This window comes from Ambystoma mexicanum, chromosome 11 (assembly GCF_040938575.1).
Source record: "Ambystoma mexicanum isolate Mex_15411 chromosome 11, UKY_AmexF1_1, whole genome shotgun sequence".
Lineage (NCBI taxonomy): Eukaryota > Metazoa > Chordata > Amphibia > Caudata > Ambystomatidae > Ambystoma > Ambystoma mexicanum.
Window position 1 is genome coordinate 446,330,321 of NC_090934.1, and position 21,599 is coordinate 446,351,919.

Consider the following 21,599-nt stretch of genomic DNA (forward strand, 5'->3'; position numbering starts at 1 on the left):
GTGGTAAGTTAGAATGGGCAGACATATTTTGCTTGTGGTTACTGCCTGAATTGGTGGACTAGATTTCAACAAACCTGTGCGACGAGCATTAGCAAGGACCTGCTGGCACGTTTTTGAAAAAATGTGTGTGTAGAATGTAAGTAGAAAAACTAGTGATATATAGTTGATGTCTGTGTAGTGCGCATGGCCCTCAGCAAATGCAAATGTGTACTCTGATTTGCTTATTGGGGAATGTGGGGAGTGCGGCTAGCAACAGCTTAAGTCTTAAAACATCTGCAGCTTTGGCACTCTCTATTTGAATACTTATTAGAAATTATGATAAATCATGATAAAGATGTGGGAGGGGCCCTGACCCTCCCATATCACTCATCACAGCCACTGCCTATTCACCAGTGCTTACTTGGCTCTCCCTCCCGACGGGAGGTTGCACTTAAGTTTTTCCTTTCAAGCACTTCACCCCGAGCACTTCTCCTTAGCACCACAGTACCTATCGCTGGAAAAGTAGATGTATTTTGCATTATAATATTGGTCTAAGCACATACACATTGAACCGCGGCATTGCTATTTCCGATAAAGCTATCTTGGCTGCTTTGCTCTAATTTTCGAGTTTTCATTCTGAACGCAGTGAGAACTCACAAAGTCACTTCTTCGGTAGCTTTCCTAAAACATACCCCTACACAGGAATGTTGAAACCGCTGAGCACGCTAAAATCTGTAACAGAGAACCTTGAAGCACTGGCACAAACCTAGCTATTCTGTAAATTAGGTGCCATCCTGTCTTCCTTGACTGTCTTGTTTTCCGCAGCTATTGTGAATGTGTGATCCAGACAAAGCAAAGCACAATTCACAGCATATTCTGTTTCTGAATGATCAAGCTACTGGGTAGAAATACAGACTGACCTATTAGTCTAGTATTGACATAGATAAAGTAGCGTGAGGAATGTTACCTTGTGCTGGGGAACACAATATCCTCCTATACCCCTCTCTGCTATGCTTCCCAGACAGTAAATAGTCTGCAGGGTGACAAGAAGTGTTCACGCACAGACCAAATCCCTCATGGTATTCCGAATGTGCATAAAACACGTCTACGCCCACACGTTTTGGCTCACATTTCCTATGCCTGTATGCCATGCATTGTCAAAGTCGAGTCCGCTCGAGTATGAATAAATTGTTGTTTATATATTTGTTCCTCGTGACTGGTGTGTCTTCATTTCTTTGCAGTAGCCTCCTATTTTTGGACTAACAGAATGGCGGCCAGAGCGTGGGCTCTTATGATCAGGACCCATCACTTGTAGAGGATGGAGTGGACGACTTAGATCAGAGTATTAGGGCCCCTGCACATCTTGAGTGCAACCCTTCAGTAGACTGCTGCTGATATCTCTGAACATCATGCCTCGCCCAGAGGTCCTGATGGCAAGATTCCCGGATTAGAGGCTTTTTGGGAAGAGGGCCAGCCATGACGATTGGTTGCTTTCATATTGGATGGCAGATTTTTCTTCCTTTGGAATCAGGTGAGTCTGTTTCAAACTGACGGTGCTACCTGATGTTGATTTGAAATATTTGAACGTGTGCAAATATTGACCTGGTAGAACTGCTTGTTTAGACATGCCAGGCTTTAGCACGTGGTCATCCTGTTGGGCAACACTTTGTTGCAGTGGAAGACAACTGAATGATTTGGAGCATAGTCAGCCGGCGCCACCACCAGGGTCACCAGCGTTTGAAATGTATATAAAGTATGGTATAGGATCTGTAGTATTCAATAGTATTTGGCATCGTCAAACCAGACATGAACCAGAACTTTAGTGGCCGTAATTGGGGAGTTTTGAGATAGCAAGAATTGGGCATTGGGAAACTGTAAGGTTGCAAAAGAAAGCAAGACCGACAGCATTTGACGTTGTTAGGGATTGGCAGAAGGAAACCACCCAATGTCTTAGAAGAAGAGAGTAACAAGCATGCAAGCACTAAACATAGGCAGGTAAAGCCTTAGCACATGACCAGCAAAAAGAGGAATAGGCCATAAGAAAGATGAATAGGGGTTTCCAATTAGAAACACAGAAAATATACCCGTCAACAGATTTGCATGCATCTGATGACTTGATAAATCAATTGTTAAATGAGAGGAGAATGTCTAATACCGCACCACCTCCATATGTATCGGCACAGCCACAAGCACCACAAGTGCAGCCAGCATTGCCTGCACCAGTTACACATTCTGATAGTTTTTCCTTGCCTGCTAGTGCACACGACTTACTCTTACTTTTGTTACCAATTACTTCTAGCACTCAACTGTTGACACATGATTATTTTGTTTAAGAAAAGAAGGTTCCCGGTACATGGGCACGTATGATAACTGTGTAACAAATGTGTAAACATTGCTGTCTTAGTGAACGGAAATAGGCCCTTATACATTAGGGGACCCATTTACTTTGTTTGTGGGAAAAAGGCCTATCCATGGTTACCTAAAGATTGGAAGAGGACTTGTTATTTGGGCATATTGCTGCCAGGGGTTTATGTTACATCCACTGCAGACATACTGAAACATCGTCCTAGGAGGGGAATAGATGATAATACCCCCCTCCAGGTATTGGGTGAGGTAGCAACAGCCATGATTCCTTTTTGGAGCCAAATCATTAATTCACTAGATATTAGGAGATTGGCGAGAAGTATTAGAGAATACTATCCATGAAACAACTGACATCTTATTTAACATGACCTTGGAGCAAAGAGCAATTAGACTAGTGGCTCTTCAGAATAGAATGGTTTTAGACGTCATGTTAGCTGAACGTGGTGGTGTATGCAAAATGGTTGGGTCGAGTGTACCTGACTCCTTCCCCACAGTGTTCCAAGCGATAACATGACTACACATACTTAGTACTGAAGTTCACGTTCCCGAAGGGGATTGGGACATAGGAACATGGGCCTGGAATCTGCTCAAAACCTGAGGTTGCGGGGCGGGGGGTTGCTGTTGTGCTTATTCAAGTATGGCTGCCTGAGTTAGGAGCTCGGAGCTGGGGAAGATCCTGTTACTCGTTTCTACCATGGTGGTGCCGAGTTCCTCCTCCAAGCTTCACGGACTGATTTCCACCAGGATTCTGCAGATCCTGACAGAATAGTGTCCCCCGAGGCGAGATGGTTGGGGAGAAAACTTCACCTCTGATTTGATGGCAAACCTCCCCACGGCATCCCGTGCCACATTCCTCAGCGGGCGGACACTGATGTGCGCAAGTATCGTGATCTCAGGCCTGGATAGGGGAGGGGCATCCGGTCCCCGGTGCTGTGCACCCAACCCAGGACTTACCTTACATCATCGATGAGGTGGCTGAGGACCCCCTGACACCTTGCAGGTCTCCCCTAATGGTGCATTCCTGGGTGTTATTACCCCCCCACCATCGTCCATTGAAATCCAGCCAAAATATACATCAGGGCTGCATTCTCGGCACCCACAGGAGGCACACCTCGAGGGCTAGACTTCTTCTGCTCCACACCATCAGTGGCCGGGAGACCTGCGACCCCAGCGGTGCACCGTCTCAGCTTCCCCCATCGCTGCCCTGGGGACCAGACAGTGACTCAGCTGACCTGTGGCGGGACAGCATGAAGGAGGGGACGCTGCCCGCCCACCGATCCTCCAGGTACCGGGTCTCCTGCCCGCATTAACACGTGCTGCTCTAGCACACCCTTCACCCTTCACCCACTGTGGTGCTACTGCTGCTGGTGACACGCAGGGGATGAGATACAGCTCCTGCACCGAGGGTCACTAAGGCACAGACCCTGGCTTTACTGCACACTACTTGTACAGCCAGCTCAGCACTTAGGCATCAACCGTGGAGCCAACCCCTGCCAACCCGTGGACTGCGGCTTCCTCCTGTGACGGTGCTCGCTGTGGGCACATTGGCTCCCCTGTGCTGGCTTGCAGCATTCTGGTTGCCGCGCTGCTCAGCTGTCCACAATAGGAGATCACTGGACACCGTCTCGGACCGGGGGACACATGCTGCTCTGTCCCCCCCAAGTGTACTAACTGATCCTGCACTACCTTCCGGCCCTGCGCCCACATGGGGTGCATGTATAGCATGCCTCGACCTCTGGGTAGGATCCGCATTACCTCATCCCACACCACAGTGAGTGCGGCGCGGTCCTGAGCAGCACAGCGCAACAACCCTGAGGTCAGGGTAGGTCTATTAGTCTATTCTTCCAACTGCTTCAGCCCATAAGACCCGTGGCTCGCTTTACCCTGTGAGTAAGGACCGATGGCTGCCACCCAAGTTGTGTCTACCCAGGAGCCCAACGACTGGAGCATAGTGCTGATTAGTAAAGGAGCCTCTGAGTACCACCACTGCTGGATGGCCCCACGCCACACAAACTCCTTTTCTTACTGTCGGCCTCTGCACTATTGAGGCCCATAATCTCCACCCAAGGCAGAGTAGCTGCTTTTCAACTCATCACGGGCTGCCACCTACGCCCAGCTAATTGGTGGCCCATCTTAGCCACCTCCATCAACATACTTTGCCCCTCTGTACGAGGGAGGACACAATCTGTTCGTCCATAGACTGGTAGGTCACTCTGAATACAATTGTATCATGGTTTGACCCAGGCAACCTGTCCATGGTGGGGAATGAGGCGGGACACGCAGACCTTATCTTCAGTACATCCACCTCCTGGAGGGTTTTGCACTTGACCTCCTACTTTGTCTGTCTCCTGGCTATACCAAACTACAGCTGCTGGCCCTTCGTAACAATCCTGCCTGACAGTGTTCTGAGGGGCACTTTCCTGCATCTGGCACCCAGGCGGGGGACTCTCTGAACACTTCTATCATACATTACTGCTTGCTGATTAAGCTCCGTGGCCCACTCTCCCACTCCCGATCCTGTGGCTACTACTTAGCTCTGCTTCTGCATGCCAGAAGTGATCATGTCCAGACAGGTACAAGATGTCAGCAAGACAAATGAGGATTTGTAATCTCGCTCCAGGAATAATAACTTACGCATCATCGGCGCACCAGAGGATAACATAGAAGGCCCTATGGAAGATTTAGTTGAAAGCACCTTGCTTTTGCTGCTGGACTCCTGAAACTCTCCCTGCAGTTTGCAATCCAGAGAGCCCACAGCTCCCTAAACACAAAACACAGACCTGGTTCTCCTCCCTGTCCTATTATTGCAAGAGTGCTAAACTACAGGGATAGGGATGCTCTCCTTCGTGCGGCAAGAGCCAACGGTAATCTCCTATTGGGCTCCTCCAGAATCCATCTTTACCCTGTCTTTTCTGTGGCAATACAACAAGAACGGAAAATCTTGCTGGCCATTAAGAAGAGGGTGCGAGACTTAGGAGGTAAATACTCTTTGTTATACCCTGTTAAACTCAGGGTCGAACACTATAACCATGTCTTCTTCTTTACCATTCCGGATGAGGCATCCAAATTCATAGATGAATATTTCCCTGGTTAATTGAAATTGGGCATTATCCCTGCAGTCTCGTCTCACCTCTGCTTTGTGAGGAGAGCTGGGAATTCCTAAAACGGAGCAGGAAACGGATGGCTGCCATGCTTGCAACCCATCAGATTCATGTGATCAGATTCATGTGATCAGATGCCATGCGGCCTTGCCCGCAATGTTTGGGTTTATTTTCTCTGTTTCCTCCATATTGCCTTTACATTGTACACCACGGAATACCTAGTCGACCTCCCACTACTTATGCTCATGGCCACTGCACGGCCCCCCAGGCGATGACGCAGTTGTTTTAGGTTCGATTGAGGATGTTTCATGTTATCACTTCTCTGATTGGGAGAGGGGTGGGGGAGGGTTGGGAATGTTGTGTAGTTGTTAAAATACTTGACATATGGCTAGGATCCCGAGCCCATGAATCCTTACATAATGGTACTGCCAGGTTGGGACCCTGCTGCTCCTGGGCTGGCCTTTGTGGATCCTTCCCCGCTGGGCCTCTTGCTCATTGATGCTGATTTATCGTCCCAGTGGCTGACAATAGTGTTGTGTGTATGAGCTAGAATGTTAGGGGGCTGGGCAACCACATTAAAATGCAGAAAATGCAGCTGTATGTTGAGCGGCACAAGGTTAAACTGCTTTTCCTGCAAAAAACACACGCTCTCTCCAGTGGCTGTGAGGATTTTGCAAAGATCATGGGGCCCCCAATGCTATTACGCCTCCTATTCTACTCAGAATCAAGGAGTCATGGCCTTAATTCATAAAAGCTTCAAATTCCAACACAAAGTGACCCATATAGACCACCTGGGATGCTAAGTGCTATTATTCGGGTCCCTGATGGGCAGGGAGGTTGTGCTAGTGAACATATATCCTCCCAACATCGATGATCCAGACTTCTATGTACATCGTTCCTCCTTGCTATCTGGATTCCCTCTTATCCCTATTCTCTGGGGTGGGGACTTCAACACTATCCTGAATATTAACCTAGATAGATCAGGCACTAAACCTCGCCAACTTTCCAGGGCAGCCAGAACCATCATAGATTTGCAGGCCCAGTTTGATTTGTTTGATGCATGGCGAATGATCCACCCCGACTCGTAAATTCTCCTTTTATTCTTCGTTTCATGATTCCCATTCACGTATAGATAGATGGCTTATCTCAGACACACTTATCAGAACCATCAGTCAAATGTCTATACTTCCCAGAACATTCTCAGACCACTCCCCGGTGATGGTTTCCCTAAACTGGGGGACGGGCACCCCAGGGGCTCGCTCATGGAGGTTGAAACCGCATTCTGTACACAATGTTGCCTTCGAGTCTGAATTGGGAACCAGCATCGACGATTTCTTCACATTAAATACTGGTCCTGTGAAAACACATGAAACTCTCTGGGAGGCATTCAAAATCTATATTAGAGGTATCCCAATCTCCAAGGAGGCAGGGATACTTAGGGTAATCTGTAAGGACATTGCAGAGAGCGAATCACGACTTTCCCATTTTGAGGCCCAATATGCCTCCCTTCAGTCACCCATCACTCTAACCGATACAGGCACCGAATTGGACGTGTTCCGCGCTCACACGGAGCGCAAACGGAGGTTTCTTGATGACCCCCAGGCCGCTGAGAAATATGGGGAGGGTGAGCGCCTCAGCGGTATACTGGCCAGGCTGACCCATCATGAAAACGGGATGTCCCATATCCCAGCTATCGAGAGGGCGGATGGCACTTTAGCTCTCTCCTCATCCGATATGAATACTGAATTTTGCATCTTTTATGATACCCTCTATTCCAACATCGATAGCGCTGCCACCACCAATAGAAACATATTTGGACAGTCTCCCGCTCCCTATCCTTTCCTCAGAGACTAGGAATTCCCTAGACACCCCGATCACACCCGAGGAAATCTCCAAGACCATAGACTCGTTGTCCTCCGGGAAGGCCCCTGGAACTGAGGGACCCTGTGTCGAATTTTATAAAAAATATAAGAACCGCCTGGTCCTCCACCTGTCAACCCATTGGGAAGAGGCCTGCAGGGCGGACATCTTCCCCCCCTATTTTTATGCGAGGGTGATAATCTCAGTGCTGCTTAAACAAGGCACGCCCCTCCACCCAATGTGGATCATACCGGCCCCTCTCATCAACTGCAATGTCAAATTATATGTGAAGGTGCTAGCCCTGAGATTAGCCCCCTACATGTCATACATTATTCATCCTGACCAGTTGGGCTACTTCCCGGGATGCTTCACTTCCCTCAATCTATGCCGTCTATTTAACATACTAGCCCGGTTGACCCAGGCACACATGTAGTTGCAGCTACCCTCGATATGCAGAAATGCAACTTCGGCCTCCACTTCAGGTCCTAGGTGAAACTCCTCTACTCCTCTCCCGTCGCTAGGGTCAGCATGGGGGACCAGTGTTAAGCCCCATTCCTAATAGCTAGAAGCACAAGACAGGGTTTCCCCTCCTCATACTAATTTTCGCCCTGGCCATCGAGCCTTTGATGGACAGAATATGGCAATGACATGCGCAGTGGTATAAGATTGTCGGGCCTACCAGAGATCATCTCCCTCTATGCAGACAATGCTGTCCTCTTTATCCGCTCACCCGAGACCAACCTAGCGCCAATATTGAAAACATGCTCTTCTGCAAGCTCTCCGGCCTCCGAGTAAATTGCTCTAAATCTATACTATTCCCTCTGACCGAGGCCACAACCCCCCCAGACCCTCTAGGTTTTGCGTGGTGACAATCCTCCGAGGTCACCTATCTTGGAGTGGTGGTCACACGTAAACAAAGCTCCTTATATGAAGCAAATTTCACAAGGTACCTCTCTGAGCTTGACCAGAAGGCTGGGACTACGAATTTCCTTGGCTGGCAAGACCTCTATCTTTAAGATGGTGGTGCTGCCTCAGCTCCTGTACAGGTTTCTAAATGTTCCCCTATGGCCGGGGCGCGAGTTCTTCACAACACTTACCCGGACCATCAATTCCTTCCTATGGCACTCTGGCAGGGTCTGAATTAAACTAGGTACGTTAACCATTCCTGCATCAAGGAATGGCTTTAGTGCCCACCACTTCAAGAGTTACTGGATAGCTGCTCAAGCACACTTGGCATCACACTGCTTTGTACCTACTGATCCTCCCCTTCATGTTAAAGGGGGGTGATATCCGCTCCTTAGTCCTCCCCTACCATCGCATCAGTTTTGCTTCCCTTGACCTGGCTGGATCCATGGCACTAGCTCTTAAAAAGATATGGAAGCACACCAACACCCCGCGCCCCTTCCACAGTGACCTTCCCCTTTGGAACTTTTTTCTGGACTCTCCTCGTGTGGATACCACAACTGTGCGTCACTGGTCAGATGCAGGCCTCGGTACAGTCCAGGATGCATTCCATCAGGGCATCTTTCTGGAATGGCCATATCTACCGGTGACTCTACGAGGAAACCCCTCCCACTGGCTACACTATGCAGGCCTATGCCGCTCTCTTAAGTATAGACTCATAACCTTTCTCGCTATTCCCCCAGATGACTCAATACTTTCAGAAATGTTGGATTCCGCGATCCTCAAGGGAAAAGTCTCTAGGTTGTACACCATCCTTCAGAGCAGGGTAACCTCCCCATTCTCTAAGCTCTGGGACTCCTGGAGTGAGGATTTGAGGATTGAGATGACAGACCACCGCTGGGACAACATGTGCACCCACACCCATGAAATCTCATTTAACCCTTTAAGGGCCATGGGTATTTCTCCCCAGTGCCAGAGCCTTTTTTGGTGATTTCGGTATGTGGCCATTCAATGGCTTGTAACATTTTTTGTTACATGAGATATTTCAACCAAATGTGGCTCCTTTTTTTCCCACATGTAAGCGGTCATAATGTCACCCAGGAATCCTAAGTTGCTGTAGGGGGGGTGAGAGAAAATAAGCAATAAGTGTGGCAATTTTGGGTTTTTAAATAGGAATGCCAATAAAATGATGTACAAAGAAGCTTGTGTTTTTTTCCTTGTAAGAGCTAGGAACAAATGGTTTGCTGTGCTGAGTTTCCCAATTTCCTGGCTTTCAAGAACAGGTTGAGTGGAAACGAAAAAATATTATTTTGATGTGGTTATCAACCGTTTTGTGAGAGGTAGGCACTTTGGCCATTTTTGCCAATTGGACATGCATGAACGGAATGGAAGAAAAGGGTAGGAAAGCCGAATTGGAGGACAGAAAGGCATATATTTCTGAAAAGTAGACAAAATTCCAAGTTTAGGAAGGGGTGATTTGCGTAGGTCAGGCAACAACTCGGTAGGGGAAACTGCCATAGATTGGGGAAAAGCGGGAAAATGACCGAAAAAAAGGTATGTGTTGGACATGGTTGGCTTGGTATGGCAATGGCTTCTTTGAATTTTGAGAAAATCAAGGCTCCGTTACATTCCTACGACTCTTGCAGTTAGGAGAGCACACATTTTTGTAGTGTTTTACAAAACAAGAAATACCACAAGCCAAACACTGAGCCATGGTACACAGGAGTTTTACCCTCGCGGTCTGAACAGACGCACTTAGCATGTGTAAATCGGGAAAACCAATGTGGTGAGGAATGGCAAGCATACATTTTTTGAAAGAGCACAGGCAGATCTTTTCAAGGGTAGGTGACTTGACCATGTTACAAAAGTGTATGGTGGCTAAAGCAGTAAATAAATGTAGGTCACATTTGGGAAATTAAAAGGTTGTGTGACAAAGGGCACCAGCAAATGGGTCAAAACGTTATGAAAACCACACAAACACAACAAATGTTATACCTTTCCACATTTCCCACTGGTGTCCCGATGAAAATGTTACCTCACATGTGTGGGTACACCTACCTGGGCGCCAAGGGAAAAGCCTAAAACACAAGTAACCCCAAGTCTGTTTTCACACCGGAATTTCAGACTCTCTGCCGACCGGCACACCATACAGATATGGGCCTCGGGTGTCCAAGCCACCAAGGAAAACAGGGAACCCCATGCATTTCCGAAAAGAGGACACCCGTGGGAATCTGCAGAGGTATGATTTGCGAAAATTGCCCCAGAATGTATTACCCAGACACCCCCTCAAAATCCGAAATGTGGGAAAGAAACGCATTTTCCGCACATTTCTCTCAGATCACCCATCGAAACACACCCCCAACAACACATGGCCTGCCGTCCCGCGTTCCCACAGGTGTCCCGATGAAAATGGTACCTCACATGTGTGGGTGCACCTACCAGGGCGCCAAGGGGAAAACCTAAAACACAAGTAACCCCAAGTCTGTTTTCAGACCGGAATTTCAGACTCTCTGCCGACCGGCACACCATACAGATATGGGCCTCGGGTGTCCAAGCCACCAAGGAAAACAGGGAACCCCATGCATTTCCGAAAAGAGGACACCTGTGGGAATCCGCAGAGGTATGATTTGCGCAAATCGCCCCAGAATGTATTACCCAGACACCCCTGCAAAGTCCGAAATGTGGGGAAAAAAACACATGTTCCGCACATTTCGTTCGGCTCACCCATCAAAACACACACCCAACAACACATGGCCTACTGTCCTGCGTTCCCACAGGTGTCCCGATGACAACGGTACCTCACATGTGTGGGTGCACCTACCTGGGCGCCAAGGGGAAAGCCTAAAACACAAGTGACCCCAAGTCTGTTTTCAGACTGGAATTTTAGACTCTCTGCCGACCGCCACACCATACAGATATGGGCCTCGGGTGTCCAAGCCACCAAGGAAAACAGGGAATCCTATACATTTCCAAAAAGAGGACATGCATGGGAATCTGCAGAGGTATGATGTGTGCAAATCACACCAGAATGTATTTCCCAGACACCCCCGCAAAGTCTGAAATGTGGAAAAACAAAATGCATTTTCCGCACATTTCGCTCGGCTCACATATAGAAACAAGCCCCCAACAACACATGGCCTACTGTCCCGCGTTCCCACAGGTGTCCCGATGAAAATGGTACCTCACATGTGTGGGTGCACCTACCAGGGCGCCAAGGGGAAAACCTAAAACACAAGTAACCCCAAGTCTGTTTTCAGACCGGAATTTCAGACTCTCTGCCGACCGGCACACCATACAGATATGGGCCTCGGGTGTCCAAGCCACCAAGGAAAACAGGGAACCCCATGCATTTCCGAAAAGAGGACACCTGTGGGAATCCGCAGAGGTATGATTTGCGCAAATCGCCCCAGAATGTATTACCCAGACACCCCTGCAAAGTCCGAAATGTGGGGAAAAAAACACATGTTCCGCACATTTCGTTCGGCTCACCCATCAAAACACACACCCAACAACACATGGCCTACTGTCCTGCGTTCCCACAGGTGTCCCGATGACAACGGTACCTCACATGTGTGGGTGCACCTACCTGGGCGCCAAGGGGAAAGCCTAAAACACAAGTGACCCCAAGTCTGTTTTCAGACTGGAATTTTAGACTCTCTGCCGACCGCCACACCATACAGATATGGGCCTCGGGTGTCCAAGCCACCAAGGAAAACAGGGAACCCCATGCATTTCCGAAAAGAGGACACCCGTGGGAATCTGCAGAGGTATGATTTGCGAAAATTGCCCCAGAATGTATTACCCAGACACCCCCTCAAAATCCGAAATGTGGGAAAGAAACGCATTTTCCGCACATTTCTCTCAGATCACCCATCGAAACACACCCCCAACAACACATGGCCTGCCGTCCCGCGTTCCCACAGGTGTCCCGATGAAAATGGTACCTCACATGTGTGGGTGCACCTACCAGGGCGCCAAGGGGAAAACCTAAAACACAAGTAACCCCAAGTCTGTTTTCAGACCGGAATTTCAGACTCTCTGCCGACCGGCACACCATACAGATATGGGCCTCGGGTGTCCAAGCCACCAAGGAAAACAGGGAACCCCATGCATTTCCGAAAAGAGGACACCTGTGGGAATCCGCAGAGGTATGATTTGCGCAAATCGCCCCAGAATGTATTACCCAGACACCCCTGCAAAGTCCGAAATGTGGGGAAAAAAACACATGTTCCGCACATTTCGTTCGGCTCACCCATCAAAACACACACCCAACAACACATGGCCTACTGTCCTGCGTTCCCACAGGTGTCCCGATGACAACGGTACCTCACATGTGTGGGTGCACCTACCTGGGCGCCAAGGGGAAAGCCTAAAACACAAGTGACCCCAAGTCTGTTTTCAGACTGGAATTTTAGACTCTCTGCCGACCGCCACACCATACAGATATGGGCCTCGGGTGTCCAAGCCACCAAGGAAAACAGGGAATCCTATACATTTCCAAAAAGAGGACATGCATGGGAATCTGCAGAGGTATGATGTGTGCAAATCACACCAGAATGTATTTCCCAGACACCCCCGCAAAGTCTGAAATGTGGAAAAACAAAATGCATTTTCCGCACATTTCGCTCGGCTCACATATAGAAACAAGCCCCCAACAACACATGGCCTACTGTCCCGCGTTCCCACAGGTGTCCTGATGAAAACGGTATCTCACATGTGTGGGTGCACCTACCTAGGCGCCAAGGGGAAAGCCTAAAACACAAGTAACCCCAAGTCTGTTTTCAGACCTGAATTTCAGACTCTCTGCCAACTGGCACACCATACAGATATGGGCCTTGGGTGTCCAAGCCACCAAGGAAAACAGGGAACCCCATGCATTTCCAAAAAGAGGACACCCGTGGGAATCCGCAGAGGTATGATTTGTGCAAATCGCCCCAGAATTTCCCAGACACCCCTGCAAAGTCCGAAATGTGGGAAAAAAATGCATTTTCCGCACATTTCGCTCTTCTCACCCTTTGAAACACGCCCCCAACAACACATGGCCTACCGTACACATGGCCTACCGTCCCGCGTTCCCACAGGTGTCCCGATGAAAACGCTACCTCCCATGTGTGGGTGCACCTACCTGGGCACCAAGGGGAATGCCTAAAACACAAGTAACCACAAGTCTGTTTTCAGACCGGATTTTCAGACTCTGTGCCGACCGCCACACCATACATATATGGGCCTCGGGTGTCCAAGCCACCAAGGAAAACAGGGAACCCCATGCATTTCCGAAAAGAGGACACCTGTGGGAATCTGCAGAGGTATGATTTGCGCAAATCGCCCCAGAATTTATTACCCAGACACTCCTGCAAAAATCGAAATGTGGGGAAAGAAACGCATTTTCTGCACAATTTGCTCGGCTCACCCATCGAAACACACCCCCAACAACACATGGCCTACCGTCCCGCATTCCCATAGGTGTCCCGATGAAAACGGTACCTCACATGTGTGGGTGCACCTACCTGGGCACCAAGGGTAAAGCCTAAAGCACAAGTAACCCCAAGTCTGTTTTCAGAACGGAATTTCAGACTCTCTGCCGACCGGCACACCATACAGATATGAGCCTCGGGTGTCCAAGCCACCAAGGAAAACAGGGAACCCCATGCATTTCCGAAAAGGGGACACCCGTGGGAATCCGCAGAGGTATGATTTGCGCAAATCGCCACAGAATTTATTACCCAGACACCCCTGCAAAGTCCGAAATGTGGGGAAAAAAATGCATTTTCCGCACATTTCGCTTCGCTCACCTATTGAAACACACCCTCAACAACACATGGCCTACCGTCCTGCGTTCCCACAGGTGTCCCGATGAAAACGGTACCTCACATGTGTTGGTGCACCTACCTGGGCGCCAAGGGGAAAGCCTAAAACACAAGTAACCCCAAGTCTGTTTTCAGACTGGAATTTCAGACTCTCTGCAGACCGGCACACCATACATATATGGGCCTCGGGTGTCCAAGCCAGCAAGAAAAACCCATTCCTGAAAAGAGGACACCCGTGTGACATTCCTGAAAAGAGGACACCCGTGTGAATCCGTAGAGGTATGATTTGTGCAAATCGCCCCAGAATTTATTACCCAGACACCCCCGCAAAGTCCGAAATGTGGGAAAAAATACGCATTTTCTGCACATTTCACTCGGCTCACCCATTGAAACACGCTGCCAACAACACATGGCCTACTGTCTCGCGTTTCCGCAGGTGTCCTGATGAAAACGGTATCTCACATGTGTGGGTGCACCTACCTGGGCGCGAAGGAATAAGGCTAAACTACTGCTATCCCCCCAAAGGGTTTGGGGAGCCAACCTACAGATTTAGGCCTGGGGTTTTGCAGCCACCAAGAAAAACAGGGACCCCCATTTCTGAAAAGAAGACATCTGTAGGTATCCACAGTGGTATGACTTGTGCCAATCGGGCCAGAATTTATTACCCACAATCCCCGGCAAAGTCCAAAATTTGGCAAAAAAAACACAATTTTCAGATATTTCCCTTTGGTCACCCACTGAAACAAATCGCCAGCACCACATGGCCTACCGTACCGTGTTCCCACAGGTGTCCCAATGAAAGGCAGACCTAGTATGCGTGGGTGTCGTACCTGAGTGAGAATGGGTACATCATTTGCACAGCAAGTGGTCTTTAGTGCTCCCAGTACATAGGAAAATGCTGTCAGTAAGCCCCTTCACATGCAACTTTTCTCACACTTCTCATACATTCACGTCACAATGCAGTCGGACAAGCAATTTGGGATTCAGCACACGGAAGAGCCTCCGTGCTTAGCACAAGGAGGAACGTCCTTGTGAGCAGTGATGCCATGGCAAGGCACCTACCGAATCACTGACCGTTCATACACCTTTCGTGTCTGCAGTCAGTGGGCATCCATGTCAGCAGTTGCACCTCTACCAAATCACTTGGGCCAGAGCTAGCGTATCTGCACACTTGTACCATGTGTCTGTGTGCACACAATGCAACTGTGTCTCCAGGCAACATCTTTCACATCATTTTCCAGCAATTGCTCATCAACTGTCCGCATTCAAATGGCATGTGCCAACAATCGTATATGCACACTGATAGCAAGTGCACATTGGCTCCCTTGGCTACCTGGCCTACAGGCGCTGTCTCTCACACCAACTTCAAGTATGGCCATAGCAAGATTTTTACAGCACTCATATGTGCAACCTTACCCACACTAAGCTAACACTCTCTAACATGCTACTCATTTCTGCAGTGCTGGGAAAGTGCATTCACAGAAATGACATCTGCATGTTCTATGTTGCTATACCTCACTCACACAGCAATCGTATCCAAGTCATTCCTACAGAAGACATTTCAGCTACACCACACTTACCACAAGTTACAGTAAAACAATAAAGAGGGAAGGGTGTTACGTGGTACGCAAGATACCGCGGCCATGTAGGTGTCTAAGTACCACTTTCATGACACTTCGTCCTCAAGGAAGGGAGCCAAAGTGGCGTGTACTATTTGCAGAATACACCCCTTGAGTGGAGGGAATGGTGTCCCATCTTCACCAACGCATCCCTTGAGTGGAGGGAGTGGGACTGGCGTTTGTTTGCATGGCAAGCCTTAGGTGGAAGGTGCAGAAATCGCCTTCCATTCCACTGTACGCCTGAAACGGAGGGAGCTTCACTGACGTTTCTTTCTAAGGCAGGCCTCAAGTGGAGCGAGCAGCACTAGCATGCCTTGCAAAGATACCCCAAAGGGGACAGAACCAGAGCGGTGTTCCCTACTTCCCCAAGCAATGCTTCAAGTGGAGGGAGCTGGAGTGGCATGCCTTTCCAAGATACGCCTCCAGTGAAAGGAGCCTGAATTGCATTCCTTTGCAAGTCATACCTCGCGCAGAGGGCGCTAGACTGAGCCTTTCCATCTACGGCAGGCCTCAAGTGAACGGTACTGGAGTGGTGTGCCTTTCCAAGGCAGGCCTCCAGTGGAGGGAGCAGCACTAGCAATGCTCGTGAAGGCATGCTAAATTGAGGTGAAATGCTGTTGCATTTTCATTGATGGTACACCTCCAGTGCAGGGAACAGGAGTGCCATTCCTTTGTAAGAGGTGCACGAAATCAGAGCCCAAGGGTTCCTTTCAAGGGATGATGACCATTTCCAGAAATCAGTCCATCTCCCAATACTTTTCCTTTGTATGATACAAAAGGAAACATGGCTGTAGGCAGAGGCCTGGATTTTAAAGGTGTGTCTTCATTGCTGTAGCAGGAACAAATCAGCAAAGTGTCCATCTTGCAATCTGGCCACATCTTTTACCTCTGGAACGGAGGGAATTTCTACATGGACCATAGTCAGCGATTGAACAATTTCTGTTTCAAAGTTCAATAAGGACAGGTTGTTTTGTGGAGTAGCTGCACGGTACACGACATAAGCAATGAACGTTGCTATATGCATAATGCGTGTGGCCAACTTTTTGTACCAGAAGCGCGACTTGCGTTCAGCACTTGGTCGGTTTTATCTACTCCACCCATGTACTTGTTGTAGTCCAGAATGCAGTTGGGCTTCCACACTTGCTCAGTCTGCCTGCGCTAAGAGACTGCTGAAGTACTTTCATCATGAATAGTACTCAGCATGTACACATCCCTTTTGTGGACGAATTTTACTGCCAACAGTTCATCCCGCCGCAATGCCATACATTCTCCCCTGGCCAACTTCTTGCACACAAGTTTCTGGGGAAGCCTTTGCGGTTACAGCGCCTTGTACCGCATGCCAGTGTGTCCACATTGAACAATTCCCTGAACAGTGGAATTCCTGTGTAGAAATTGTCCACATACAAATGGTGACCCTTGTGGAGCCATGGTGTGAGAAGATCCCAAACAATCTTCCCAGTTGTCCCTAAATGGGTTGGGCAGCCCGGAGGGTTTAGGGTAGAGTCTTTCCCAGTGTAGACTCTCATGTTGCAGACATACCCAGTGGTACTTTCACACAACATGTAAAACTTGATCCCATATCGTGCTCATTGCTTGAACACTAGCTGGCCTTTGAACATCAATGACTCCGCAAATCGCTGAGTCAAGTGCTTCAGAAATGGCTGAAGTTTGAACAGCCTATCATAGTTTGGGTCAGTTCTGGGTAATGCTGCCGAGTTGTCATTGAAATGCAACATACATAGCAGTCCTTGAAAGCGATTCCTACTCATTGTAGCTGGAAAAAACGGGGTTTCATGAACCGCTACAGTAGACCAGTACATTGAGACAGACGGCTTCGGCGATATTCCCATGAGCAGAATGAGACCCCAAAATGTTCTCATCTCAAGATCGGTTGTTGGAACCCATGCTTGTGCTCTGGAATAGGGTTTCAGAGTGGGACCCCTTGACCTCAAGAACCGTGCAGCGTACAAATTGGTGTGCTGAACCATATCTGCAATTAACCCATCATCAACAAAAAGGTTGAAAAAGTCAATAGGCTGAAACCCATCTGTATTTACTGTGCACCCTGATATTCCAGTGAAAGGGGGCACAACAGGCAGAGCCATTGCAGGAGGCACCCACTGCGAATCATCGTCCATGAAAGGAACTGGCACATGACTTGCACGTCCTGCTTGTCCCCTCCCCCTTACAGGTCTCCTGCGTGTGGGAAGGGTGGGAATAGGTGCATGTACTCTTTCTACCTCTTCGTCATCAGATGATGAGCAGGAAGAACTACCACCTACAGAGATGCCTGTGCACCAGACAGTGATCGTCGCCGAGAAGCCATGACTACTGTCGCTATGGAACTCTTCACTGCCCAAAGAACAGAGAAAGACTGAAACAATAACTATGTGTGCTTCTCAAAGTGTGGAACCTAGTAGAGTAAGTGCTATGCAATGCCACAAACCTACACCACACAAGGACGCCAAAATGTCCAAACTCTGTTCACAAACTGTAGCAGCCCTCTGCAATATGACGTACTCTGAGCACGCTGCAAAAAACGGAGTACAATTTTGCAAACACTCACATGAAATGCTAAGGACCAGCTCACTGCTTACTTACGAGTGGCTAGACAGCTACAACACACCTGCACCTAAAACAAAGACAACAAAAAATCTAAGCAAGATGTCCTCTTCCACTATAGATTACAGAAATACAAGTGTGGAGACCCTCCCCTCCTCCATGAAATGCTGATGCATGGGAAATGGCGTTGAGAAGCAACCATCTAATGTATTAGTGATTGGGTGAGTTGAAAAGGCAGAGGCGATCATGACGCAGACAGGGAACAAAAGGAAAGTACATACCAGACCCTTCCAGACAATTGCTGGCACACTTTTCACAAAAACTCTGCTCATTCATGTAGGGTTCAGTGTTGGAAGGGGAAAGGTCACAAGGACGGAACTACTTCAAGGGCAAGCAAGTGCGATTAGGTTATTGAAAGTGGTGATGGTTAGCAAACAAATAAGCTGCACCAACATACTGAATACATTCACATGCCATGAACACAAAGCAATTGCTAGGAAGTTGGAGTCTCACTGTCAACAAATGTACTTACATGTTTATTACACTTACACAATCGAGTAAATCCATCATTTATTGGCTTTACGCATGCCGACGTGAAACTAAAGGTAATCCAGCCCCCCTGGCACATAGCCCGGGGGATGGATTACAGTTTTGCTCGATCCCTGATTTGCAGGGATCGAGCAAAGCAAAGTGCCAAAACCGATGAGCTGGCTCGTCGGTGGCAACCTGGAGCGGTTTCCACTGAGGAGCCGGCTCGTCGGTGGCACTTAAAGGTTTAACTCACGATTCTAACTGATCCAATTCAAGGTGCTCCAAAGATTCCACTACACCCCCAATAGACTACACCGTATGTCAACAGATCACTCACCCACATGCCCTAGGTGCGGATCAGACAACGCTACCTTCATGCACATGATATGGTTATCCCCGCACCTCTCTCTGTTTTGGGAGGAAGTATGTACTACTGTTTCTGTAATATTGGAATGCATCATTACCCCTTCCCCAATTACATGTCTTTTCCATGAGCTTCCCCAACTCGGATGGGACTCCAGGAAACTGGCTGGTCTCTGTCTACTGCTGGAAACCTGTTGCATCCTTCTGCTTTGGCTTTGCCCAGTCACCCCTGCACACGCTCAGTGGCTCCGGGCTGTCACCTGGGCCTCCGATACTGAGGAATGCTGGGCACAACTACAACCGATGATGTCCAGACCCAGGAATATCTGGAACCGATTCCGCCCCTACCTCTCTGCATTGTCTGCTGATTCTGAAGATGATACTGGCAGCCGGATCACTCCGTCACCCACCTCAGTTTAACATATAAGTGTGGAACGCCACTGTGTCACCAGTGCCGGATTGCTTGTTTGCTTTGCTATACCTTTCTCCTCCTGCATATGTACACGGTATGTATATTTAAAGTTTTTCTGTATACTGTTTGTTTCTCTCTGCAGTATTGTCAAGCTCAATAAATAAAGTTTAACATTTAAAAATTTTAAAAAACCTGGGATTGGAAAATCTTCTCAGCGCTTGCTATTTTCATTGGGGTAATGCTATTTTTCTGAAGCTGTATCCAATGTCTGCCCATCTTAGGTTCTGCATTAAGTAATTGTTGTTCTAAATCCCTAATTAAACTCAAGCCTGGTCCTCATCCTCCTGTAAATGTAACTAATGCCTTGATAATGCAAGAAGCCACTCTCAAACAGTTTATGTCTATCAATATAGATGACAGTGATGACTCTGGTTGTTCTCATGCGTACGATAATACATGGTCATATGATTCTAGCAATATGTTGGCTTAGGCCAAAAGGAAGGTTTGTAAAAGTAGATGTATTTTGCATGATAATATTGGCCTAAGCACGTACACATTGAACCGCGCCATCCCACTTTCTGAAAATGCCTTATTAGCTGGTTTGCTCTCATTTCCGAGTTTTCGTTCTGAAAGCAGTGACAACGTCACCACTTTGGTAGCTTCCCTAAAACATGCCCCTACACAGGAATGTTGAAATCACTGAGCACGCTGAACTTTGAAACAGAGAGCCTTGAAGCACTTGCATTAATGTAGCTAATCTGTAAATTAGGTGCCATTCTCTGACCTTTTAGTCTAGAAATAACCTTGTGCTGGAGAACACAATATCCTCCTACATCCCACTCCACCTCGCTTCCCAGACAGTAAATAGTCTGTAGGTTGACATGGAGTGTTCATGCACATGTTGCCATGGTAAAATGCCCACTTCCATAGGTCTGTAGGTCACAAACCATTATCACGTGATGGGCTGGCCCGAATCCGTCATGGTATTCCAAAGGTGCATAAAACATGTCGACACCCACAAGTTTATGCTGACTTTTCCTATGCTTGTATGCCATGCATTGTCAAAGTCAAATCCGCTCGAGTGTGAATAAACTGTTGTTTATATATTTGTTCCTCGTGACTGGTGTGTCTTCATTTCTTTGCAGTAGCCTCCTATTTCCCCACCCTTCACCTTGCACTTGCATGTTCTGAACCCTCACAAGGCGTAGTAGGTTTGTCTCCCCTGCCCATTAGTCTCACTATTTGTTTTATACTATTAATTCAATTATTTATTTATTTTTATAATTCATTGTCTACCTCCCCTGTCCCCACTCTGTCACCCTGTGCGTGCTTTGAAACAGTGTTGCTAATTGAATAAGCGCCTAACAAATGACCAATACATAAATAAAAACAAAATAATAATACATTGTAGAGGTTTGGAGAGGTGGCTTCATTTTTTGTGGCATTGCCTTTTTAGAGTTGTCATTTTTGTTAGTTTATATTTTCCTCATCAGTTGTACATTTGAATATGTCTAACATTGTGCAGGAAATCACTCAGATATGGCCCTTCTAATGTTTCATCCGAAAAGTTGGGAACATCAATCATGATAAATCATGTGGTGCAAGTCCCCTGGGATGATGTGGATGATGTGTATTGGAAATTGCAGAAGATGGTCTGGCCCATACTGGAGAGCAGTCTTTGTCGGTATATGTGTGGTGTTCTTTCTTTACTGTAGCTGTGAGCAATGGTTGTGACCCCATTATAGCTGCTGCCAGCAACAGCTAGAGTCTTCAAACACTGGCAGCACAAGAACACTCTATTTGAAGAGTTATTAGAAATGATAGAGAGGTTTCATAGAGGAGGATGTTAATGAATTGTTTACAGATGTGCTCCTCTCTCCAGTAGTACAACTTGATTGAGCGAAAGGCCTTCCCAGGATCTTTTGTTTCTGATGTAATTAATCTGTTGGAGGTTTTCATCCACTTCATCCCGGCGTACTAATAGTGTCTTCATTCGGTTGAAGACACTCCAGCATTTTTCATCTGAAAAAAGAAAATAAATTATGTGAGATATGAAACTTGAGAACATTAATTATGATAAATCATTTGGTGTGAGTCT